Here is a 13,798-nt window from a genome sequence, read left to right on the forward strand (position 1 = left end):
AGCCACTTTTTTTTAGCAAAAAATCCCTAATTCGAATTTTTTTTAAAAACTGAGATCTAGGCAAATCAGTGTTTAGCCAGTTCTTCAAATGACTTAAGCACACCCCCAGTAGAAAATAAATCTCCCAATTTTTTGACTCCTTTCTTTCTCCAACTATTTACAGTATATCACAAAAAATAAGAGGTAAGACCTTTACCGCATTCAACGGTGTATGATATGATATTTTCTCCAGTAACTCAAATTTTTAAATTCTTTTCCATACTTTAAAAGCACTTTCTAATGCCTTGAACCGAGTACGTTTATAATAACTCCCGTCGATTTCTCTAAACAGACACTGTCTACCAATAGTACCCAAGATTATCTCAAAGATTGTCGGAACCTCAGCTATATTCCTAGCGCCCTCACCGATTAATAAAATCAGCATCCTTAACAAAAAACAAGTATAAAAATACAGAGTAAAGTCAGGTATATCTAGACCCTCTCTAATTACCGGTAAGGTCATAAACCGCATTGCGCGTCTCGGTTTCCCAGGGGCCCAAAAAAACTTGCCACACATTGATTGGAGGTGTTGTAGCTGAGTCACAGTCACTTCCAAAGGAATTGAGCGAAATAAGTATACAACTTTAGGTAAAATATTCATTTTAATGATGTTACTCCGTCCATTTAGCGTAAAGTGCAGACGTCCCCATCTATCTAATGATTCCCTGATGTTATGCAGTAAAGAATTCCAATTTACTTCAATAACCTCATGCATCTATGCCCTTATTTTTATACCCAAATATGTCACCTCTCTGACTACTCTGGCATCTGGCCAGATAATACTGTCTGAACACCAAATTTGTGTTTTGTTGTAATACTTTATTCGAAAAAAATATTTCATAAAAGTGCAAGTATTCAACATACGACATACAAATGCAGTGTTACAAATGTTACAAATCCGAAAACATTTAAAATACATAATGAACGGTTCTTACTTGAGAAGTAATCAAACATTGGATAGCAATTTCGACCTGGTGAACCAAGCATTCGCCACATATTTGGCTACCCCACAAACAATAAACATTGAAGAGGCATGAGTCAAAAAAACACGCATTGCTGATCTGTGGTCCCTAACCCCAAGCTCCCTACAAACAGGTTTCAGCCATTTTGCTCTCGTCTGTTTGTATGCAACACATGCAAACAAAAAATGACCCAGCGATTCCTTCGGGCAGGAGCAGCCTGGGCATTTTAGATCGGTTCCTCTCTATCCCTTCCACCCTTCCTTAAATGAGTTAAGGGATAAGATGCCATATCTTAGTTTTAAAAACAAAGATCTGTCGCGTGGGGACTGGATGAAGTCCAAAAATGGCTCTAACTTTCTGAGGGGCTTGTGGTCGAGGAATGTATTAGTCAAGGGGCCCCAATTTGGATTCCTTAATTCCTTTGCCATCACCCAATCCCAGTACAATTTTTTAACAGTTCGTTTTGGCGGGGGAGTTTGGGAAATCCAACAGTCCCCTAGACCTATAGATATCACCAACTTCTTTAAATTGTTGAGCCATTTTATTTTGTTAGCTACATTCAAATTAATTAGCTCATCCAATACTAATGCATAATTAAAAAGTTCAGGGGTCCTTCTAAGCCGAACCCAATATAGCAAAGGGCGAATTTGGATTAAATCAGAGATCTCTCTTTTACCCAGGTCTAAAAATAAAGGTTTCAGAGGGGTCGATAAATGCAGCGAAACTATATCTCTTATAAACTTATTTTCAGCCACTGCCAGTGCTTTAGTGTTCTCTGCACCCCAAAGTTCAGAACCGTATACTGCCGCTGCTAACGCTTTCGCCTCATAAACTGCCAAAGTGGGAGCTATGGGTCTGCTGGTAGAAAGCCGCTGATTCTTAGTTATCGCACCGGATACCCTTTTAAGGTTTAAAACCATTTTAACGATATGGGAAGTCCAACTCAAATTATTACTGAGTCTTACTCCAAGATAATCAAATTCTTCCACCACCTCAAGGGGAGTGCCATTCAACAAGAGGTTAACCTTCCTATGTTTTTTATTGGCGGACAACACCATCAGCTTTGTTTTGGTGGTATTCACCGACAACCCACGGTCTTTACAAAAAATACAAAAACGATCAAGCAGTTTTTGCAGACCCATGGGGGATTTGGACATCAGAAGGGTAGGTGTTTTCTCTCCTGCGAGGACAGGGGCATCGGCAGGGTCCTCCCTCAAATGGTCCACCACCCATTTTATAAAGAGGGAGAACAGGGTGGGAGCCATCACGCATCCCTGTCTCACTCCTCTATTGACCGGTATCTTCTCTGTCAGTTGGCCCTGGCTTCCCCAGCGAATCCTGGCATAGTTCCCCTCATGGAGTTTAATAATGAACTGCAGTAAATAGCTTGGGAAACCCATGTCAGATAGGACTGTCCAGAGTTTGGCGCGTGGGATGACATCGAATGCTGTCTTCAAGTCTATGAAAGCTAGGTATAAGCTGCCCTTGACAATTAACACTGACTTCCAACAGACTGCACAGAATCGGAAGACCTGGTCTATTGCACCAACATTTCGTCTAAACCCAGCCTGGAAGTGGGACAGAATGTCCTTGTCCACAAGCCATGCTTCGGTGCGATTTACGATGACCCTGCCAACCACCTTTTGGATAGTATCTATCAGACTTATCGGTCTGTAGTTGGCAGGGTCATCTCTTTCGCCCTTTTTACATATGGTTATGACCTCTGCGCCGTTCCAGGATTCTGGAACTGGGTAACCGTGCTGGATCAGATTAATCAGACATGCTATAAACTCTGCCCATATTTTGGAGTCATACATTAACAAATCCCCCGGAAGGCCATACGGCCCGGGAGCCTTCCCTGGTAATAAATTAGAAATGGCGTCTTGGACTTCACGCTGGGAAAATAAGTGTACGTTAAAAACTGACTGCTCACAAGATTTACTTTGAGTGTCGGTAGCTGGTGATTGTATCGAGCTTTCCCGATTGTCCTCACAATATAATTTTAAAAAGTGGGAATACCATTGCTGTTAGGTTATAGGATTTAAAATAGGTGCTGCCCCCCTTCTGTCAAATGCATTAATTAATTTCCAAAAAATAGCAGAGTTTTTCCCGCGGGCTGCAACCTTCAGCTGCTGCCAGTGCTCTTCCTCCCAATCTTTCTTTGCTGTTGTTAAACTATTAGAATATTCCTTTCTGGCCAGCCGGACAGCCACAGGGTCCTTACTTTTTATTGCTTGGGTAATTGCTTTCCTTTTGTTTCTACAATTTATTGTATACCAGGGGTTACTCTTTGAGGGATCACAGTTAGCACGTGATTTCGCCCGAGGCTTCTTACAGAAATGGGCTCCCAATTTAATTATTAGATTTTTATAGGAAGCCAGCAGGCTACATTCAGCGTGATTAAAAGATGCTGGTGCCAAGGCATTAAGTCTGCAGGTTTCTTCTAAAGCCAACTCCTTGATATTCTTGAGCTTTTCCTCATCGCATTTGACCACATTCCATTTTAATTTCCTATTGCCATTTGTAGGGAAAACCTCTTTTGTGATCAACTCTGGTTTCCCTCTAATGTCAATCCCCCTTACCCAGCGGATTTCCAAGCATAATGGATTGTGGTCGCTGTCGGAATTTGTGTTTTAGCCAAATTCAATTTGTAGCCAGATATTTGGCCCAAAGCTATCGATAATCACTTGATCTCTGTCAGTGCTAAGGAGGGATCTGAAGAGGTTACAGCAATATCATCTGCATAAGCAAAAACAGAGAATTGATAATCCAACACAGAAAAAGGTTTGACACATGGGTTATTACCTAATTGTTCAACAAAAGGATTTATATAAAGGGCAAACAGAAGGGGGGGAGTAGGGACAACCTTGCCTCGTGCCACAAGTAATACTTACAACGTCAGATACCAAACCCATAGCGGATATTTTGGCTGTTGGCGTTTTATAAAGGGCCTTTAATGCAGTCAAAAATCCAGAACCAAACCCTATTCGATACAGCAATTGCAAAAGGTACTCCCATTCCACACAACCAAACGCCTTCTCTGCATCTGATAAAATTAAACCCGAATCTCTCTTTTTGAGAGATGCAATATCAAATAATGTTATCACTTTATTGACATGAGAAACGGTTCCTCGTGATGATATAAAACAATGTTGATTTGGAGATACCAATGAACTAATAACTTTGGATAGCCGATTGGCCAAAATCTTGGAGTATATCTTGCTATCACAATTTAATAGCGAGATCGGGCGATATGAGCCCACCAAATCTGGTTCTTTACCTTTTTTACAGAAGACCACAATTTAGGCGGATTTCCCCCCTGTGCCGCACGAAAGACGTTCAACATCTCATCCTTTATATATTGAAAAAAAAGTTTATATACTTCCACTGGAATTTTATCAGGCCCTGCAGCTTTGCTTACAGCTAGGCTCTTGACTGCACTTTCTAATTCTTCCATGGTGATTGGAGAATCAAGTTGCTCTGCTTCGACGGTATCAAGATATGAAAGTCCTTCCTGCCACAAAGGACTCTCATTTCCCTTTAACCCTCCCTGCTGGGTATATAAATCAGTGTAGAATTGGGAAAAATAGACAATATCTGTTGTAGATTTTGACACTCAATACCACTCTGATCCTTCAGAGTCTGAATAGATTGAGCTGACTCTCTCATACGTAGCCGTAATGCTAGTTCTTTACCAATGATTTCCCCATATTCATGGTTTTGCTGTTTGAATATTAAATCTTTTCTTGCATTCTCCATATTCCAAAAACCCAGAATATTAGCTCTATGCTTAGCTACAGTATCTTCTAATTCGGAAATATTATTCTTGTGCGATGTAATACCTATGGTTAAGGGACCCTCCTCCGCCTCTCTCAAAACATCATAATAGTGAAGTAAATCAGATTTAAGTTTCCTTTGCTGGTATATACCAAAATTAAAGGACTTCACCCCTAAAACCAGCCTTAAATGTGTCCCATAAAACAGTAGTATGAGCCGACTGTCAGTTATTTAAAAAGAAATCCCTCGTCCATCACCTCATATAATCTTTAAATTCATCATTTAAGCAATGTTTACGATTGAACGTAAAAGAGCTTGGTTGGGTCTTCCTACTAAGTACGCATAATTCTAAAACAATAGGGGCATGATCTGAAGAGATTCTCGGGTACAGTTGTACAGAAGCACCTTCTAATAGAAAAAAGGGCGTAAAAAAATAATCCAGTCTAACTAGTAAAACTGTATGTCTATGCAAATTTCGTGGCCATTCCACTTGAAAATGTGCTGCCTATAAATGACAGTGCACTACCACATAATGTTTTAGTTACATAAAAAATGTACGAGCCTCATGTCTATAAAATCTAGGTAGGTCACAAACGTTTGCCTACTAAACAGTGGGTCATGGTTTGAAAAAGTTTGAGATGCACTGATTTAAAGTGTGAAAACAAACCAAGCCCATTGGATTGTAAGGGGAATGCCCTCTTTCAAGATGGCTGTGTTGTTAACATGATGCACTGGCCATCATAGGTAAGGAGAATGCCCTCACAATGTGGGTTCACAAGATGGGTCTTAAAAATATCAGTTAATACGCCATCCACTTCCACCGTTCTATACTCACAACTGTTAAAGTTGTAAAAAAATGAAAAAACATTGCCTCTTTCCTGGAAATATGCTGCACAATAATGCCTCATTTAGTATTAGAGAAACAGCTATATTTCTCTGTTTTTGTTTCTCCAAAACTGACTTAAAAACAATTTTTGCCTTGTACACATTTGCTGACAATTGGGAGACAATGGAAGACTTGCACATGCAGGCCAATCTTCGAGCTTTCCCACACCTGCGTGTGGTGAAATAGCCACTTTAAGCAAAATAATAAATCTCTTCTCCTACTCTTCATTTTTCTATTCTCAGTATTTTTCTTGAACATCCTCCAGAAAGACCTACCTGCTATTCAGAAAACGAACGATAACAGCTGTCTGAAAGCAGTCACATGCATGGGCTACACATTTAAGGGAATGAATCAAAAAGTTGCACAACTTTAATTCCGAGTCAACACATGAATGCGATCTTTAACACAAAAAGGGGTACACACAGTTGAAGCTCATGCAGGTCTGAGGAAAACACTACTGAGTGCATATTTTAAGGTCAACTTCCTCAATATATATATTTTACAGGTGGTATTCCTCCCAGACCATCTACTGAGGTGGACGGGTCTGTGTCCGTAACATACACAATCCCTTCCAGTCTCCATCTCTGACAGCTGGAAGCCTTGTATACTGATTACTTTTAATTTTTGGGGAAGTACAACTAGTGTACATATGCAATGTATTTTACAATAGGACATAACCCTTGATTCATGAATGAAATTCCTAAAAAATGGGCTTCGTTGACGGTGAGAAATGACGCATGAATACTAATACTCACCACATACATTTATACACAAATGTGCACAGGCATCAAAAATACACATTCACAATGACCACAAACACCTTCATAATCACTGACAGCACAAGCACCACCTCAATACATGTTATTGAGTAAAATAAGAATGATTTTGGTGCGCAAACTCGGAAGACCTATGATTTTGGTCAACGTGATCTAAAAGTAATAGCTTAGTTCCAGTTGTTTTCATCACAGACAGGGAAGTATACAAGACTGTAAAGCAAAGCCATGTGTGGCTGAAAGTGCGAGCCACATCCATATGCAGAGATTTAAGAAACTTGCATCAGGTTTTACTATCCTCAAATTCTGCAAAATCGAGATGTAGGTGTCTCAGATTTCCCATAAGCATTTTTTAACGTTTTATTTGTAGAACCGAGGAAGAAAATATTTTGACTTGGAGTTACAGCAGCCGTGTTAATCAACTGGAAGGAGAAACATGTTAATGCACACCTGTCCAGATACATCGAGGCAGCGGGCAGCCTGGACCACTCGCAATCTGGTTTCAGGCCCAATCATAGCACCGAATCAGCTCTCCTCTCAGTGACAGATAACATCAGGATGTCACTTGATAGGGGGAGCTCAGTGATTCTGGTGCTATTGGATTTGTCCGCTGCCTTCGACACGGTGTCGCATGAAATTCTTCTCGACCGTCTGAAGGCAGTGGGAGTAAAAGGGACCGCCCTTGCATGGCTTGAAAGCTTTCTTGGAGACAGACAACAAGGGGTCAAACTAGGCTCCCATAAATCTGTCTGCAGGAAGCTTACCAAGGGTGTGCCACAGGGCTCATGCTTGAGCCCCACGTTATTTAACGTATATGTGGCCCCTTTGGCAGAGATTATAAGATCTTACGGGTTCTCTCCAATCTCCTACGCTGACGACACTCAGCTGCTGTTTCCCTTTCGGACCATCACTCCTGCTGTCATGAAATCTTTCCAAGATGGCATGAGAGCAGTGGCTGGATGGATGGCGCAGAACTTCCTCCAGTGCAACGTGTCCAAAACAGAGGTCATGTTGTTCGGAGGTGCCACTCTGCTCTGGTCACCAGATTGGTGGCCACTTGAGCTAGGACCTGTCCCAGCGCCCAAACTCACCATCAAAAATTTGGGAGTACGCCTAGATCAAGCCCTGATCATGAAAGATCACGTCAGTCAGGTTACAGGAACATGTTTCCGCACAATAGGTCTTCTACGGCGTATCTTCCCCTTCCTACCCAACATCTATAGGAAAACGCTGGTACAGGCACTAATCCTTGGACGAGTGGACTATTGTAATAGTCTACTCACTTCCGCCAACCAGGAACAACTACGCAGACTGCAGGTGGTGCAGAATACTGCGGCAAGACTCATCCTGAATGCTCCCCCCCGCACCCCTTCCCGCCCTCTTCTTTCCCATCTCCATTGGCTTCCAGTGCAACAGCGTATAAATTTCAAAATGTGCTGCATTATGCACAAATGCATATATGGATCCGGCCCCAAATATCTAAAAGAAATTTTTCTTCCATATTCTCCTGGACGGGCTCTGCGCTCCAGCAACACCATGCGGCTGCATGTTCCTAAAGTCTCTAAAGCAAGACAGGGGGGGCGTGCCCCCTCCTATAAAGGCCCCTTGTTGTGGAACTCTCTTCCACCTCAGTTGAGGCTAACCTCCAATCTTCTTTCCTTTAGGAAGAAATTAAAAACTCACCTGTTCTCATACGATTAACATGGCCACTCTCATTGTCACCTCACTTACTACAGTCTGCCCAATTTATGCAAGCTACGCGCGGAGATACCCCTTCGGGGCTGATTCATGCGCGATACAAGACCATAAATAAATAAATAAATAAGGTTCCATTTAAAATCAAATGATTTTAAATTGAGATATCATTCCGAGTTTTCAGTGGCAGGGAACTCTGTTCAGCGGGAACTGTATGCACTTTTTTCTGTGGGGTAAATATTTGTCCGCATGCAGTACTACTTCCACTATATCTCCTTCAAATGTGTGGGGTGGTCCATTTACACCCTGACCGGAAATGAGTTTACTCCGACACCGGGCTGGAGTAAAATGCAACCCTTTTGGAGACTGGAATGGTGAATGTGAGGAGTTTGTAAATGCCTAGATGGATTCTTGTGTTAGATATTCACAAAGGTCTAAGGCATGTCCAGGAACGCCCTGAATCCCACCCATAGAGTGGGATTCATGGGGTCTCTGCACCCATAAAAGATCTTGTACTTTGTGAATTCCTGGCAGGCATAAGTGAGCTTAATTTGGTCATAAACATACGTTTACAGCCAAACTTACCTGTATGAATAGGCCCCAAAAAAGTTATATCTGACCTGTGAGGTTTATCGGGGCCATGCATGAATACCTTATTCAGTCCAGGATTTTACTATGCATTTTAAAGCTTGTTGCTTCTTTTATACCACAGTGCATAACTACCAGAGTGCAGCATAGATGTTTGAATAAAAGAAATACCGGGACTGTAAAATTGTGAGCTCCAGGATCTGTTAGTTTCATTAGCCGCCAGCCTAAAAAGGCCCTCCATTGATTGGATGGAATTTTGGGGATTTTAGAGACATAATCTTAAGTCAGCTCCCCTGAAGGTCTGTGCATAAGACGTTACAAGGACTCCTGATTCAGAGGCCTGGAAACTTGCTGTCCTCAAGCCTCAGCGTCTGCTGCTACTCACTCCTGCGTTAACTGCTTCCTGGGAGATCTTGGCATTTTTAAACTGGTTCTGTAGGCGATGCCAAAACATGGCCAGATATTATTCCATGAAGTCTCTTGTTCTTAAATATTCCATGGTCCTGAGAGTTAGATGTCTGAATGAATCAAGCATTTTTGTAGACATCCATAGTATTTTGAAGGTGAACATATGAAATTCTGACACGGCCTTTTCAGTCATGCTTCAGAAGTCAATTATGTTCACTGGCCTCAAATTAGGAAACATTGATTGCCTGAATTATATTTCGGAGGACGGGATATACATCATCATTGTGAACGAGTAACCTACCCACTGAAATATAAATCTGGCCCTAAATCTCAACACAAGGCTTCAAACTGGAAAGACATCGGTCTTTAAACAATTGGTGTGTATTACTCTTAAATATGAATTCCTTATACAAGCTTTAATTTACTGATTTCATTGCAACCATCAATGCGAGTCAGGGGTGTGTTTTGTTTTGCAGCACAAGCCCATTGAACCTCAAGAGAGGTAGGCCTTCTGCTATAGGCTCAGCCGCCCTTTCCAAACTTTATAACCGTTTGGCTTACAATACTATCTTATTATAAAACATTTCATTGCTATACATTACCACTTTAAAGACAGACATTAAGTCATGCTACTACTTGTTAAAATTTCCAGAAAGTATTATAGCATATGGCCTTACTAGGAACTTTTGCCCTGGCAAAATAACTTTTTGAGTTCAAAATACGTTTATTAATTGTATAGCAAGGTAGGAATTCAAAATATAATAAAAGGGTTATGAGGAAAAACAATAGGGGGAAGGGAAAGGAAGGGAAATCATAAGAATGATAATCAAAATACATTACATAGTGAAATGAGCAATAAGAAACATAATAAACTAATCATGGGCATCGGGGCAAAATAACTTTTAAACGTTGTCTTTTGCCTCTTTTGCCCACTCCTGTAATCTAAAGAATCATGCCTTACAATGTAAGTAAATTGGTTGTTTGCATTAAACATTATCTTGCACAGCCTGTGTGCATGTTCCCTAGATGACGAGCTTCCTTTGTAATATTAGTGTCTCCTGCTCTGACTTTCGTATCCTAATGACGCTCTGGTCTTCAATAAGAGATCCCCAGTTGTTGGGTGGTAGTACCACACCTAGCAATTACCAGTAGCTGTTTTTAACCACTCCAGTCCGAGTTTTGCATGTCAGATTTGGAGTGTGGCTATTACACTTTTTCCTTCGGTCTGAGTGGCAAATAGTGGAAAGTGTAGCATTACTTTGCTAAATCTGCGCATGAAAAAGTAATGTTTTAATGCGCAAATTCCAGTTTTCAATAAAATGAGATTACGGTGGGAGACGAAATAAAACCATCACGTTTTTTGTCATCAGCAGGAAAGGGTAAATTATTCTTACATTCATTACGTTTTTCATTCTAAATCCCCCAAAAAGCATTGCCCTTAGTTACCTTTAGTTGAAAAACTTTTGGATAAGTTATATGAAAAATTATTTGTACATTTCTTTACAACATCCACATGTATAAAATAAACCTTATTTCATACAACCTAAATTGTTTTCCCAATTTCAGTAAATAACAACAAATCATATTGGCAAGGTATATCATTTGTAGCCTAAAACCTGTTATGAAGTTATTTTAAAATGAGATGTTGAAATTGTATACTAGCAGTAACCTGTGCTTCAAGTCATCACATATCGCTTCCAAATTGTTAATTTTTTTATATTGTCAGTATCATTAGCATAAAGACATCATTTTTAGATTCAGGGAAGTGATACATGAAACGCATATACAATTTTAAATATTATTTATAGTATAATTTCATATTTAAAACAGCAAATTGAATTCAAGTTGAAACAAACTGCATCAAACTGCCATGGAAACACGAAAATATATGTGGTTTAAATCAGTTAATATATCGTACAGAGCACAATAAAATGCCTAGTTTAGAACGTGCTAAATACCTAAGGTACAATTCTTAAAACTTATTGCGCACGTGCACTGGGGGAAAGATTTGCAGGTCCGAAATATCATACATAAGCTGCAGAATCAAGACTTTTGTGGTTTTTTTACCTTAGAAGTGGGCATGATTAAAGCTATTGTGAAATTTGCATTTTGACAAATCTACGTTCAGGTGTAGATTTGTGTCGCTCCTTGGGGAGTCCACCATAAAATGTTAATGACTTCACAATTCAGACTGTATGTAGGTACTCCGCTGAATTCTGAAGGTAGTTTTGCTCCATCAAATGTGCTTGTAAAATGCATCTTTAAGGTAGTGTAATGAGTAGGAATATGACAAGACATTTAAGGTGTAACAGGGGAATGGGTTTCTAAACAGAGGGAAAATATATTCCTTCTTGAGAAAAAAGACAGTTTGCAAATGTAAATGCACTTTCTCGTCACATTATTATTTGCAGAAGCATTCCCTATAAGAACAAATATACTCTCATATGTTGCAATGGGAGTGCTCTGTAGCCCCAGAACACATGAACTACTCCTTAAATTGTTTGAAATTTCCTTAAAAGACTTCAATTTACTCTGAGAAATTATGTCACTTTACCGGATTCAGACGTTTCTTCGTAGGCATAGCTTCTGTTCCACATATATCAATTTTCCTAAATCAAAAAACCTTGACAGTTATCTTAATAACTGTACTTAAATAACACCTTCCAAAAAGTAATTTGATAGTGTTTCACCCGTAATGTTTTAAAATTAATTTCAATATAGGAAAACTATTATTTGTCAAATGTGTAGGTGTCAACATTAGGTAAGTAGATCCTATTCTAACATCTATGCACAGACATTGATTTTTGGCAATCATATTTCATGCTGATTGGACTAACTCCTGAACGTTCAAAGTAATGAGGATTTGATCATTGATCAATTTGTTGTCAATAAGTTTGACAAAAATGTGCGATTAATGAATTGTAAATTGATAGGAAATATGTTATTAATATTTAATTTGATTCCATCACGTTTGATGATGCCTGGCATTCCACCTGCCCTGTGGTGTCTCACACAGTTGTATAACGGTACAAGACTGGTAAAAACATAGAATGCCTTTAAAACACATTTGTTTCCCCACATTTGTTTAGCATGCATATGCTTTTACCTTGCATGCCATTACCATGCATTACTAAGGTAAGTTTAAATATATTTACTGCATGTTAAAGGCATGTGTGGGGAAGGCCTTTACGTGCTAAACAAATGCGGGGTAGCAAATGTGTGGTAAAGGCACTGTGAAGTAAAAATTGTATTGCAAAGACTGTTTCCCATCTGACACATGAAATGAAATCCATTATTTGTAAAGCGCACAATAACCCGAGGGTGTCAAGGGGCTGGGGGCTGTCGGGAAGATTAAGGGCCAGATGTAGGCAATCTCAATTTACCTATTCTTAAATACCGAATCATACCGATTCGGTATTTAAGAATAGGTAAATGGGATGTAGGTAATTTTTCGTTAAAAATTACTGAATCGGTAAGTTTCGGTAATTACCGAATCAGTATTTACCTATTCGGTAATTGCCATTCATTCCTATGGGCCTGGAGGCCCATAGGAATGAATGGCAATTACCGAATCGGTAAATACCGATTCGGTAAAAGGGGGAAAACATTGAAGGGTGGCAGGGTGTCACTTTGACACCCTGTTGCACCCCTCAATTGTGTATGGGTGCACATGTGGCACACATACATGCCCTAAGGGCATGTATGTATGCCACATCGCACTGTTGGAAAAGCAAAAAAAATGCTTTTTCAAAGGTTTTCATTATTTACCACCAACTTGTAGTTGGTGGTAAATAACGAATCCTTAACTGAAGAATGCACCAACTTGAGTGCTCCCTACATCCTGGATTCGGTAATTTACCGAATCGGCATGTTTAGAATTCGGTATTTTACCAAATCCTTAAATTACGATTCGGTAAAATACCGAATCCTAAAAAAAAATGCCACCCACATCTAAAAAGCCCAATACCGGTTGGTAACGGCCGAAATTCGGTAATTTCGGCCGTTACCGACCGGTATTGGGAGACCTACATCTGGCCCTAAGTGAGCTATTGCCCAGAGGCACATGGTGCTGGGCTAACCTGCCGATGGCACCAGGGATCAAACTGTGAACCCGTGGTCTGGAGTCAGGCACCGTGGCCGCTGTGCCACACCTCTCCCACATACTGTGGTTCATGAAGTTGGGACCCCTCATGTGAACTTAATAACAAACCTGACCACAAATTATCTTGTGAACCAAGAGTGCAAGGTGATAACATGAGTTAATAAAGTATATTATTTTCCTGCACACATTCAGCAAATGTCTCGTCAGCGTATTAACCAATCCAAATGTAACTTTCCTTTTTAAATTGTAAAATTCTTGCTGATCCTCATTCCCAGTGCAATCAAATATTCTAAAAAAAGGCTAAAAAAAGGGCTAAGTGTGAATCATTATTTACATTGGTTTTTCATGAACATAAAAACTGGATTGTTGACACGTGTAAGATATCTGTGAATGTTTATCAACCTCTGTGACACACATATGATCACTTCATGGACAGTAGTCTTAAAATGAACTTCTAGAGTATCCTGTTGCCAGGGAGTTCACATTTCAGATGCACTTGTAAGTGGAAAAGGAGATTGGTTCTAACATTACTCAAGTAGTTGATTTACCTTTTAACTGACCAAAACAC

General features: G+C 40.0%; 1 protein-coding gene across 1 annotated transcript in view; it reads left to right on the plus strand.

Moving 5' to 3' along the window:
* The window catches only part of MACC1 (MET transcriptional regulator MACC1), a 172,356-nt gene that overhangs the window by 87,505 nt on the left and 71,053 nt on the right, over positions 1–13,798 (plus strand). The gene's annotated exons all lie outside the window — the stretch shown is intronic.

The sequence above is a fragment of the Lissotriton helveticus genome, chromosome 10 (assembly GCF_964261635.1).
Source record: "Lissotriton helveticus chromosome 10, aLisHel1.1, whole genome shotgun sequence".
In the NCBI taxonomy this organism is placed as follows: Eukaryota; Metazoa; Chordata; class Amphibia; order Caudata; family Salamandridae; genus Lissotriton; species Lissotriton helveticus.